The 13536-nt window shown below is 32.0% G+C and overlaps 1 protein-coding gene across 2 annotated transcripts in view; it reads right to left on the bottom strand.

Moving 5' to 3' along the window:
* The window catches only part of LOC142874877 (uncharacterized), an 88479-nt gene that overhangs the window by 39251 nt on the left and 35692 nt on the right, over window positions 1–13536 (bottom strand). For both annotated transcript variants that reach the window (XR_012922459.1, XM_076009445.1), the window contains exon 3: window positions 8518–12239. The gene's annotated coding sequence lies outside the window, so the exon portion shown is untranslated. The remainder of the gene's footprint in view (window positions 1–8517; window positions 12240–13536) is intronic.

The following is a 13536-nucleotide window of genomic DNA, read 5'->3' as shown; positions in this document are numbered from 1 at the left end:
TAACAAATGTGCCGGGGCTCATGTTCATTATTGTTTTTTACAATTTTCCCTCATATCAAGAATGTCATACTTTGGAAGAGAGCCAGGGTACTTTAAAAAGTACATGAACTATAAAAACTAAGGAGCCTACATTAAAAGACATCACGAAAATAATCCCAACTAAGTTATAATAGTTTAATCAAGTATCAACAATGATCTAGGCTCAAAAGACTGGCAAAGATAATACAGAATTGAGTATTTCCTGCATATCTGATACCACAATCAACTAGACCCACTGGCAACTTCAGAGTGCGATTGACCTTTCTGGGAACACTCCATTTAACAAATAACTGAACACCTATTATGTACATAGTTTGGTGGAAAAGCTCCAATTGAAGCTAAATTCCTCCATATTTAACTACAGAAAGAGAATTCCAAGAGTGGTAATTCTAAATCCACACTATGACTCTGTAGTCTTGATAATGTCCAAGCATCCTAGAATACAATCAAAGAATGCCCTGTGGACACTACAACTCAGTTGTCCCCAAATCAAAACTGTATGATTAAACATTTTTGTGGAAGTGATTCCTTCCTGCTAGTTTATCCAAATTCTTCACCTTTATTCTCCTTTGAAGTCTTAAGAGGGAAATAACTATGTAATGATCCAGCTCTATATTGGATTTCTAACCAACTTCAAGAAATTCTTCAAGACAAATGCTAACTTATAAAAGCTTCCAGAAATATTTAAAAATTAAGCACCACATGTACCCACTAGCAAATTGGTATTAACGGATCAACACTTAAGTGGACATACAGGAATAACATTTATCGGGTGTCGGTGGGGAGGGGGGGGCATGGGTAATATTATGTAACTTTAACATTTGTACCCCCATAATATGCTGAAATAAAAAAAAACAATAAATAAAATAAAATTTTCATCAGACCAGAAAAGACCCCAAATAGCCAAAGAAATCTTAAAGAAAAAGAACAAGTCTGGAGGAATAACACTTCCTGATTTTAAAATGTGTTATAAGGCTATTGTAATAAATGCAGCATGGTATTGGCATAAAAACAGATAGAAACCCAGAAATAAACCCAGGCATTTATGGCCAATTTATTTTCTACAAAGGTGTCAAGAATACACACTGGGGAAAGAACAGTTAGTCTCTTCAATAAATGGTTATCCACATGCAGAAGAATGAAATTGGACCCTTATCTACACAAGAAATCAACTCCAAATGGATAAATGACTGAAATGTAAGACTGAAATTCATTCTAAAGCTACTAAAAGAAAACACAGTGGAAAAGCTCCACAACATCAGTCTGGACAACCATTTCGTGGATAGGACTCTAAAAGCACAGGCAACAAAAGCAAAAATAGACAAATGGGATTGCCTCAAACTGAAAACCTGCATAGCAAAGGAAACAATTAACAAAGTGAAGATCCAACCCATGGATTGGGAGAAAATACCTGCAAACTATACACTTGATATGTTTAAGTCATTTCTATACTTTAAATTACGTATAGGATGGTGAAATTATTTAGTCTTCAGACTTTTTTTCTCTTCAATTTCTACCTTTTGCTTTTATTGATTTGTTCATTTTCTCTTTACTCCAGATTGTGTTGAGTGTGTGTGTGTGCCTCTGCATTATGCCTGGTCAGGATACAAACATGAGAATTTACAGTGACAATCCTTATAATTCATTTGGGTTGGCAGTGCCAAGTATCATGGCACAACTTGTTGTGCTCCCTGATGTCACCATAAAGGCTGTGGCCTCTGAAAAAGCAAATTTTCTTTGAAATTTTTTTACAGAAATATTCAGTGACTTACGTAAATATTTTGGAAACAATTTTTTATCTTATGCTGTTTCTGAAATAGTGTTTGCAAATCTTCCAAAACACTATTATGTTCTAAAAAAAAAAAAAAAATTTAAAAATTATGTTCCTAGCTCTAGTATTTTCATTAACATTGTTATTTCATAGGTTTCAGGCAAATGACATATGCTTCTATTAATAGGAACCTCGATTTTTGAGCTTCTCAGAGTACCTTTCTTAGGTAAATGTCAGTTCTGTTAAAACAATACTCATTTCCAGTAAAAACTGTTCTGAAATAAAATACAGAAATTTCCCTATTTTTAGTCAAAAATTGTCCTCATTGTGCTAAGAAGCACAAATGCCTTACATTTTTTAAAGGATTTGTTCAAGCTGATGTGTTGATTTTCATTTCAAAAGATGTTTTTTAAATCTTAATAAGTGTTGTTTCATCAATTTTAAGGTCCTTTTATGGCAGTCATTTCTATAATGCACACATCCATAATTAGCAGAAAGCTCTTATATTAGACTTTATATTTGCCTCCCTGAAATTCGATCCCCCCAATTTTGTCCTGCAGTGCAATAAACAAATGAATCTTAAGTTTTTTTAAAGCAAGCTTCTGAGTACCTCCAGCCACTCCTCATGATATTCAAACACCTCATATTTTTTCCATTCTCTGAATTCACTCTAGTTGGATCACATCTATACATGTGGCCTTACATGAACCACATACTAAATTTAATTAGTAAATAGCAATAGTTTAGCTAAATGCAGTGGTGCACATTTATAATCCCAGCTAGCCAAGAGGCTGAGGTAGGAGGAATGCTTGAGCCCAGGAGTTCAAGACCAGCCTGGGTAACATATTGAGTCCTGGTTTCCAAAAAACAAACAAAAAATTGCAAGAGTTTAAGCTAAACAGATGAAGAACGTGCATGCTAGTTTTGAAATTTATTGAACCCTTACCTATAGATTCTAAATTAAACAGAAACCAAGACCATCTGGTATTGTTGGTAATAAAGATTACATTGAAAAAATGTAGTTTCTTAATGAACAGAACATAGGAAGTATTTTTAAAATCATTACAAAATTTTCCTGAAGTTATACCTAGGTAGAACTTTCTAAAAAGAACAAGTTATCAATTCTTAAAGCTCCAAACTCCTTGGGCTTTGGCGGTATCTAAACACATCTAAGACTCATTAATTCAAAAATGGAATGATGGTATAACTACTAGGACCTGAAGCTTTACTGTTAAGTCTATTTCCTATTTTAACTTTTCAAAGGATGCAATACCCACTAAAATGTTAACAAAAGTGGCATAACAGAAGGTTTCACTAGAAATCTGTACTATAGACCTGTTTTGGTGATCAACTCATTTCCCCAAAATAGACCTCAAAAATAATAGTTTCTTTATTCTATTAGCCCAGTTGTTTCTCAGGTTCCAAACCTACCTTTCTAAATTAAATTACTATTGCTCTTAAAAGTTTAGCTAGATTAAAAAATTAATGTATGAGAAAAATGAGTTGAGACATACCATTTTTATTTACATTCTGAATGGATCAAATTCTGAAAAAAATAGTCATTGTAATAGATAGGCCAAACACTGAGTTCATTTACTAGTGTCATGTTTACATTTATAACCGTAAATATGCTTAATTGGAAATAACCAAAATTATTAGCTGTCATTAACGGTAAGAAATGTTTTTTTGAATATCAAGTGTGAATTCCACAATTTAGAACAGCACAGCTTTTTGATACATTTAATGTGATTGTTGAGGTACAAAAGAAACAAACTCACAATTTAATACACTGGTCTTATATTTCTCTTTGAGCATATATTGAGCAGCACACATATTTCTGTAGTAGTTTTCTTACTTTCCTGCTCTAAACATTTGCAGTGACTTCCTTTGCCTCAAAATGTTTTTCTTATTATGGAAAGGTACCCTTGGGGATGGCATGCAGTGACAGCAGAAGCAGCAGCCCAAGGTGCACCTTCTTGTATCCTCAGTCTTGAGAACAAAAAATTTCTAATTTTATGTACTTTTAAAGTATAAGATTATGAAATAGATTATAAAGTTAAGTGGTATTTTTTAGGATAAAACTCAAATTAAAAAAAAAAAATGTCTGAAGCATATCACCATATCTCTTCTTTAGAAGTAGGTGTTCTTTCTAGTCCCTGGAATAGTAATGCATTGGATTAAGAAACAGTTCACTAATCCAAACGTGCAACTGAAAAGGAATATTAGGCTAATAGTAGTTGCCTTTGGATGAAAAATATGTGATTGTTAAAATAGAATCTTTTGCCTTTTCTGAGGTTTCTATACCTACATATTAGTTTTATGATAAGAAACATAAAACAAACCTCTTTTTAAGACAGAAAAATTCTTCCTTTTTAGGTCTGAAAGTCAGTTTTGTTACATTATAATTCTAAAATATATCAAATTTGCACTACTTAGTTTATTAATACAGTTTCAAAATTAAAATAGATTTACCTACCCCTTTTCTTATATTTACCTTTCGAGGTTTTGGGGGCTAGAAGAGTTGGGAAATGACAGTGAAACCTCTCAACCAAGAATTCTAGAAGTGATTCTTGAATTGTTTCAATATTGCTTTAAGAACTTAGAGTAAATTGTTTTTCTGAAGCTGTTTTTAAAATTATCTGATTTTGAGATTTGAAAACTAAACTATATGTTTAGTTCTTTCTATGATAGTTAATTCTTCTTTATCATTTCTAAAGTTCTTGAACACAGGAGGATTCCCATCAGATTTCCAAAGGGGGTGATTAGGTGGTAAGGTTACTTAAAAAAATCATTTTTATTTTTCAAAGATTTCTTTCTCCTTTTGAAAAAACAAAGTTTTCTCCATCAGAAAAATCATACATGCTTATTGATAATAAGAAAATAAGATCTCTCCCACCTTAGTAAGATTTATCTCTTACCCAGAGTAAACCAGTGATAACAGTTTTGTACATGTATTGTTCTAGTGAATCTGTTCATACTATTTGACAACCTTTTAATCACTTAATCATAAACATTTTGGCTCATTAAATAGTCACCTGCATTATTTTAAATAGTTGTATAGTATTCTACTGAGCATGTTATTTTATCAGCCTTTTACTACTGGACACTTTAAAAATTCTTCCAATCTTTTAAATATTATAAATACTGTAATAAAATCATGGATTACTTCCTAAAAGAGTGTGTTTATTAACTGACTTGAAAATATTGGGCCGGGCACGGTGGCTCACGCCTGTAATCCTAGCACTCTGGGAGGCCGAGGTGGGTGGATCGCTCAAGGTCAGGAGTTCGAAACCAGCCTGAGCGAGACCCCATCCCATCTCCAATAAAAATAGAAAGAAACTGAGATCATGTATACTAAAAATATATATACAAAAAATGAGTCGGGCATGGTGGCACATGCCTATATAGTCCCAGCTACTTGGGAGGCTGAGGCAGTAGAATCACTTGAGCCCAGGAGATTGAGGTTGCTGTGAGCTAGGCTGACGTGATGGCACTCACTCTAGCCTGAGCAACAAAGCGAGACTCTGTCTCAAAAATAAATAAATAAAATATTGGAAAACTGTAATAATTATTCTTCTAATGTGCTTAAATCCTAGAAATATACTATAGCTGGTTCACATATAACTATTTGAGAAATAAAAAACCCAACTATATAATTTGTTGGCATCAAATTAATATTTGAACTTTGGGACATGGTTGCTGTTTTGAAGTTCTGGATGTTTTAGTCTACCTGCTTTTCTTCATTTTGTTTCTTAAATTTTTATTCATATTGCTAATACATTAAAAATATTAATATGTATGGATAAATGAGGCACAATTAATGAAAGAAGTGTTACATACCTCAGGTGTATCAAGGTAGAGAAAAAGGTCGAGAACTATAGAAGTAATGTCTTCTTACCATGGGAAGAATGGTTAATGCCAGACTCTTAAAGTCAAGAAACACTTAACACGTGAGAAATGTGGCCTAATTTTTAAACATGTACAGGAATTAGCTGAGGGAGAACTAAGGTGAAGAAATGGCATAAAGACAGACAATAGAAAAATGCATGGATTTTTCTAGTTCATTTCAAGAAAATCAAACAATTTAGAAAAGGCTGGGACACAATCATGAGGTACCAAGGTAAGGAGTTTGTATTTTATACTATAGGAAAAAACAGCATTTTAGGAAGATTAACTTCATGGTATACAGATGATTAAATTATTAGTCTGAAACAATTACAGGCAAACAACTCCTCAGCCTAAGATGCTGCTGAAAAGGAGTATGTGAGAAAAAATGAAGTACTTAATCATGGCAGAAATTTCAAGGATGGAGGAATCAAAGATGATTTTGGTTCATTTGCTTAAATGACAAATATGAACAAATTCAAAGTGTCTCTTAGAGCTATTATTTTTGATTATAGCCAAATTGATCAAGTGGAAAACAATTTCAGAGGCAACAAAGCACAATTCATAAAAACCTGATCATCACAAAAATATCTATTAACCATGCATTTAAACATTTTATTTTTATTCTAAATGGTCTCAGATGGAGGTTCTAAACTTGAATCAGATTCATAAAAATATTCTGTCCTATCTGTAAAGGTCAAGTAGGTGGAGGAATATATAATTGTCAAGGTTGTTTTAAAGGAGTATGGAAAACTGGCCGGGCGAGGTGGCTCATGCCTGTAATCCTAGCACTCTGGGAGGCCGAGGCGGGTGGGTTGTTTGGGCTCAAGAGTTTGAAACCAGCCTGAGCAAGAGCGAGACCCCGTCTCTACTAAAAAGAGAAAGAAAGAAATTAGCTGGAGAACTAAAAATACATAGAAAAATTAGCCGGGCATGGTGGAGCATGCCTGTAGTCCCAGCTACTCGGAAGGCTGAGGCAGGAGGATTGCTGGAGCCCAGGAATTTGAGGTTGCTGTGAGCTAGGCTGATGCCATGGCACTCTAGCCCAGGCAACAGAGTGAGACTCTGTCTCAAAGAAAAAAAAAACAAGTATGGAAAACTGAAACTATAGATTAAACTAAGAGCTTAAACAGCTACAAGATCTGGTCCCTATAAATTCTGATCCTATTAGTTACTATTCTTCCTCTTGTACATTTGATCGCAGTCACACACACTTCCTTGCTGTTCCTTGTACACACAAAAAATGCTTCAGCCTCATGGGCTTTGTATTTGCTAATATCCACTTGAGAGGATCTTCTCCCAGATACCTACATGGTTTGCTCCTTATTGATTTTAGGTCTTTGTTCAAATGTCTTCTCTGTGATCCATATCCCGACCATACTATTTAAAAATATGTCTCTCCTGCTTTTCAAACACCTTTATTGCAGCACTCCCATCTTCCCTACTTTATTTTCTCCATAGAACTTACCACTATCTGACATACCATATATAGTACATATCAGTTTTTTGTCCATTCCTTACTCACTCCCCAACCCCAGACTGTGAGCTCCATGGGGCCTAGGTTTTATGTTTTATTCAGTGATGATCTTCAGCACCTAAACAGTAGAATAAATAAATTTGTACTTCTTTCTTTTCTGTATAAATGTTTGAGATCTATTTTTAATGCTGCTTGTCAAATATTTACATTTTTACACTGTCAGAAAAGACAAAGAAATATAAACAAATTGATATAAAAATCTGCATAGACTAATCTAGAATTTACAATTTCTTTTAATAAATGATGTACTTAAACTGTCTCAACTTGGGACAAGTACTAGACTTCATTGTTTCACACCAAAATGGGATTTTTAACAAATCATATGAAAACTTAAAAATATTACCCTATAGTTACTATCATAGGTATTGTATTAAGTCGAAAGAGAAAAAAAGGTTTATAGTACTATAAGAACTTGTATTTCTGAAAATGTTAGATCTATAAGTATAAGCATTCCCCAAAATTATAAAATGTGGAAACAAGAAAACTATGGGGCAATTTAAAAGTTTCCATCATTTCTTCAAGATATTCTTTAATAGAATCATCCATGCTAAGCAGATAAAAGAAACTTAAATTGGTAAAAAAAGACATATAGAATATATTCAATAATAAATTAATTATACAGAGGAATATTAGTGTGAAAACAGCTTAAAATTTTCTTTTGTCAGAATTTCTCAAACAAAAAGCTAACCTTATAGCATATGACAAATAAAAATAATAACAAGATTCTTCAGACAGTTACATTTCTTCAAAACACAAAGATCCAATCACAAGAAAAAATATCAGGTTATTTCAAGTCCTACAGAATGAAAGTAGGATCTGTACTTATCAATATAGTAACCTAAGTCATTATTCATATGGTTTTTACACAAATTCCATGTTTTAAAAATCAAGAAATGCACATAGAAATTATAAATGCTGAATTTAATTTCAGTATAATAAAGACAAAAAACAGCAAGTAACTTGTCATCTTGCACAGTAAGTTTAACATAAAAGTTTTAAAAGTTTATTTTGTTAATGTATTTTTCATTGCATGTAGACTTTAAAAAGGACTTCAGAAATACTTCGGATGTATTTTATAAATAAATAAGTAAGAACAAAAACTCTTGAATTTCTGGTGACGGAGTCAGTTCTGCATTAAAGGGACTCAAGCTATTAGTATAAAACAGAAGTTGTAAGTAATTCCTTGACAAGAGTAAGAATAAAATTTTTTAGTAAATGGAAATGTACTAATGATGGTCTCTTATTTCTCCTCCCAGATATGCAAGTGATATATCTTTATACTTACTAGAGACAAATCTATCTCAAAAGTTTAGAACATTAATTTTTCTCCTTTTTCATAATATTCAATGAAAAATAACATTTAGAAAAAACTTTTTCCATGAGGAAGGAATAGTAATATCCACCTGCAAAAGGAAAACAATACAATTTGATTTAGAATGTTCACTTCTAAATAAATAAATGAATATACTAACTTAGGGAGAGATCATGGTTTCTGAAAGCATAATTTTGCTAATTCAAATGTGGCTAACCTGTGCAAGTATCAGTAATGACATTTCCTATAACTCTATAATAACCAAAAGAATATATAAATGATGAAGAATATCTTTTAATGTTAAATATGGAATTTAGCCTATGGCTAAGTTTTCAAATCTACTATTACATATTAATATGTGTGATCTTGAGAGTTTGTATTTGAATATACGATGCACACTGAATTATTGAAATACTCTTCTCACTACTTCCTGAATACTCTTCTGAAGTCCTGAGTTGGCTCCAAACTCAATCCATACTCTAAGTAACAGATTCAAGATGCTCAACATTGGAATTATTTGGCATCAATTTAAAATGAAACCTAAATGAAAAAGTTTAGGCATTTTTTCCCCGAAGAAGATGGAAAAAACAAGTACTTAAAATACACCCATATATAACTACGTATTTCTATTTTTTTGCAAAATAAAATGCCAAATTAAGATTAATATTGGCCAGGTGCAGTGGCTCACACCTGTAATCGTAGCAATCTGGGATGCTGAGGTGGGAAGATCACCTGAGGTCAGGAGTTGGAGATCAGCCTGAGTGAGAGAGAGACCCCTATCTCTACAAAAAATAGAAAAATTAGCCAGGCAGGTAGCTGCACCTGTAGTCCCAGCTACTCAGAAGGCTGAGGTAAGAGGATTGTTTGTGCCTAGGAGTTTGAGGTTGCAGTGACCTATGATGATGCCACTGCACTCTAGCTGGGGCAAAAGATTGAGACTCTGACTAAGAAAAAAAAAAGATTAACAGTAAAAGATATGATTTTACTATTGGCTCTTCACAGGTTTCAAATTTACTTACAAAGATGTGTTTTAACTCTATGGATAAAACATCCAGTCCTGTTAAAAGTTTCCTAAATGTATGCTTCATTGATATTGTTTCCTCTTCTCTAAGAGGCTAGAAAAAAATTGCATACTATTATAAATTTTAATACAACATTTTTTCTATATTTTCTTACTCCTCAAATATTTAAATTTTTCTTTAATCTACTGCCAGGATTAAAAACAAGAAAATTTTTCATTTAGCTATAACAGCTCCAAAGGATCCATCTGGAGCACTTAGCGATAAAGATTCACCTGATAAATGTAAAATATAGGTTTTTTCCTTGTCGTTTAGAAGACAGATTAAATATAACGTTCTAAAACCTGACCAGATACATTTAGGAACAGTAGAACAACAACAAAACAACCTAACTCCTCAGTTGTTCTGAAAAGTATTGGATAATATATTGAACAAATAGGGCTGGGAGCGGCAGCTCACGCCTATAATCCTAGCATTCTGGGAGGCTGAAGCGGGAGGATGGCTTGAGGTCAGGAGTTAACCAGCCTGAGCAAGAGTGAGACCCTATCTCTACTAAAAAATAAAAAAAATGTTTGAATAAACTTTGTAATTCACTCAATAAATAGTTCTAAGCATCTGTGTGTTAGGCTCTGCAATGTTTTTAGTGGAATCAAAAATTATGTTTGTCAGTCTTTCATGCAATGGCTGAAATAAAGGAAACAAGAACTTGATAAATGATTTTTAAAAGCACAAAGGCAATATTATTTCCATGTAAAAGCTGACATTTAATTCTAGCCACCATACAGATAACATATTACGTTCTTATTTTGGGGAAAAACTTCTGCAGGGAAAAAACTGAAATTGTTATTAAAAATGAGAGCTTTGTTTTGTATAATATTTTACCTTCAATTAGAATTTAAACAGAAAGTCCTTTACCCCCTGAATACAATTTCTTAAATTACATCTGAAATACTTTGGGGGTTTCCAAAATAGACTGTTATGACTGAGAAGGATTCATTAAGAACTGCTTTTATTTTGGAGATTTTCCGCTTGGTTACAATTGAAAAGGATAAGATACTCCTTGTACAAAATAACACTAGAGTTATGGTACACTACACAAACATACCCATCCCGAACATCATTTTTTAATTTAATGAGTTAAAATACCACAAATAAGAAAAATAAAGCAAGCATTTTCCTTCAAATTTTAATTAAATTAAAATACGTTGACTATATTTATATGTATAAAATTAATAACTACAATCGCAATTTGTTCTTTTTCTAAAGTTAAATATTGAAAATAAAAAAGTAAACCAGACCTTTATATTTTTGACTCGTCAAATAAAAATCTTTGGCTAAGGATTTAAGAAAACATTTTAATAAAAACAAGAAAAAACAGTATATCATTATAAAGTTAGAAGACATAAAATTAAGACCCTAATCATTTATCTGTAGTAAACTACTTGAGTTTCTGTTTCCTCAGCTCCCAACATAGGTTGGTTATCTGTAAGGTTTTTCTTACCTATAAAATTATGATTAAGTTCATCCTGAGTCCCAGTGTATTTTGATGCTTTCCCCCCTTCACTTATAAATATTTAGAAACATTACTAAAAATTATCTTCTAAGTTCTCTTCAAAATGTGTAATCTTACATTTTATCTGAGATATGCAAAGTTTTAAAAGTAATTTCAAAACAAAGAGAAACTAGTATGTTTTATCTTAAAATCTGAACTAATATTTATATTGAATATAAATGTACATTAAAACAATTCCTCTGATGCTGCATAAGCTCTTTCCAGAAACTTGATCGCATTTAACACAAGTATTATTAAATTGCAATTATACTATTTTAAGAGACACATACATCTGAACAGTTAGTATTAACTTATTTTTACAGGATGATACTAATCGTAAGATTATCAATGATACACTGAAAACACATTATCAATACAACTGAAAACACACCAGTAACTTTACTATACATTAAAATACAACTGTAGAGTATGGCCAACCTTACTTCAGCAGCACAGTTAATACTGGAGATAATTTTAGAATCTTAACGCCAATATTTACGTGCTGCTAAGGCACTGCTGACATTGCTGTCATAAGAGCTATGAATAAAAAGAAGTATATTTTCTTCAGAAGACCAGATCCTTGTATTTTTGAGGCAGCACAATATGGCCTGCACCTTTTCAAAATCCACAAACCATTATGTGCTGCTACTTTACTCCAAGGTTTTGTTTTTTTTAAACACACATTAGCACCTAAAGAATACAAAAAATATTTTCTTTTAGATAAAAGGGAATGCATGAAAAAAATCTGTGTTTTAAGATCATAACATTGATATAATATGCACAATTAGTTACTTTTTAGAATACTTTAGGTAGCATAATAAAATTTGTTTTTACACCAAAAATTTATGAAGTCTACCGAGTGTCCAGCATCATGCTTTATGTTAGAAAACATAAAGAATATGAGGAAAAGATAAGCATTTTTTTTCCTGTGCCAACTTAATATGGCAAAGCAGTTGAATATTTAAACTTTTGAATGTATTCAATATATAGTTATTTTTCCCTGTATACAAGCAAAGAAAGTGAATTCACAAAATTTAGTGTTTACCTTGGTAAAAGCTGAATTTACAAACATTTTGTTCCTGGCAGTACGTCTTTCAAAAGACATCTTCATCAAGTAGGTCAGACTTCATGTCAAGGGAAAAACATGAAATGACATAGAAGAGCTCAGTTTCAATAAACTCAAGCTGTCAAAATGCAGATATACTTTTAAAGAGAAAGATTAGAAGTTGCAGGAAATATTTTAATTCTAAATATAGTAAAAACATACAAATCTCCAAACAAACCAATTTGTAAAAACACACAAATCTCCAAACAAACCAATTTTTAGGTAATTTGTTATAAAAAATCCAAATATTATTTTACTTTCAACATTCATCTCTATATTAGAGTGGTTATTATCTTAGTTAGAGTATGATAACATTGGATATAATAGGTGATTATAAAATATGGAGCCTTGGAACATGAATTAATTTGGTACCTTGAGACAAAAAATAAAACAGGAATCCAGTAGCTCTTCATTTTCCTATGCCCTACCTATCTCCACTCCATTTACCAGGCAAGAAAGTATACTCCTAAATAGTTTCCACTTACTCAGATGTAGGAATGAAATTACTCTCTCTTTAAAAGATACCAGGAAACTGCCACCACTCTAGCTCAAGCCTTGACAACCTACTTTGTTCCAGTTTTCTCAACATTAAAATGACTGGGCTAAAGCTATAATACTTCTAATAGAGAATAAGGTGATGTACACAACCCAAACAATGAAATTTGCCTCTCCATTCTACTATCTAATTATTTATACGAAGCACATTGTCATGTATTCCACAATATTTCTGAGTATTTTCCCCATGATAATAAACTATATAATAAACTATATGTAGCTAATGCTCTAAGCAAACTGTGTTTCATATATTACTATTGTCTCAAGTTTTTGCACAATTTTTAACATGTAACCAAGATAAATTTGCAATAACTCGAGAAATACATATTTGTATTTATCAATTACATTAAGGAACTATCCTTTAGGCTCTCTTACTCCCACTTTTCAGATAAAAATTTAAATATATTTCTAAATATAAAAGGCTATATATGTAAATTTTTTCATTTAACAAATATTTTATTGAACACCTACTATGTGCCAGGTACTGTCTTAGTTACTACACCAGTTGGTACACTAGTATACCAAATACCAGCCCCTTCTTGGAAAGAATTTAAAATCATTTAAATATAAGACATAAAATCACAAAATAAGTAAATAACTGTTCAAGACTACATACTGTTCTTTCTTCCTGCACAACAGACATGAACATCAAATGATTATTCCAAACATTAAATGACTAAAGAAGGAAACAATTGAGTTAATTTCATTTCCAATTCTTCTGTTTTCTTTTTTGTACAAAGTCCATATATTTTCAACTAGGC

The sequence above is a fragment of the Microcebus murinus genome, chromosome 13, assembly GCF_040939455.1.
Source record: "Microcebus murinus isolate Inina chromosome 13, M.murinus_Inina_mat1.0, whole genome shotgun sequence".
Lineage (NCBI taxonomy): Eukaryota > Metazoa > Chordata > Mammalia > Primates > Cheirogaleidae > Microcebus > Microcebus murinus.
This window is presented reverse-complemented; position numbering and strand designations above follow the sequence as displayed.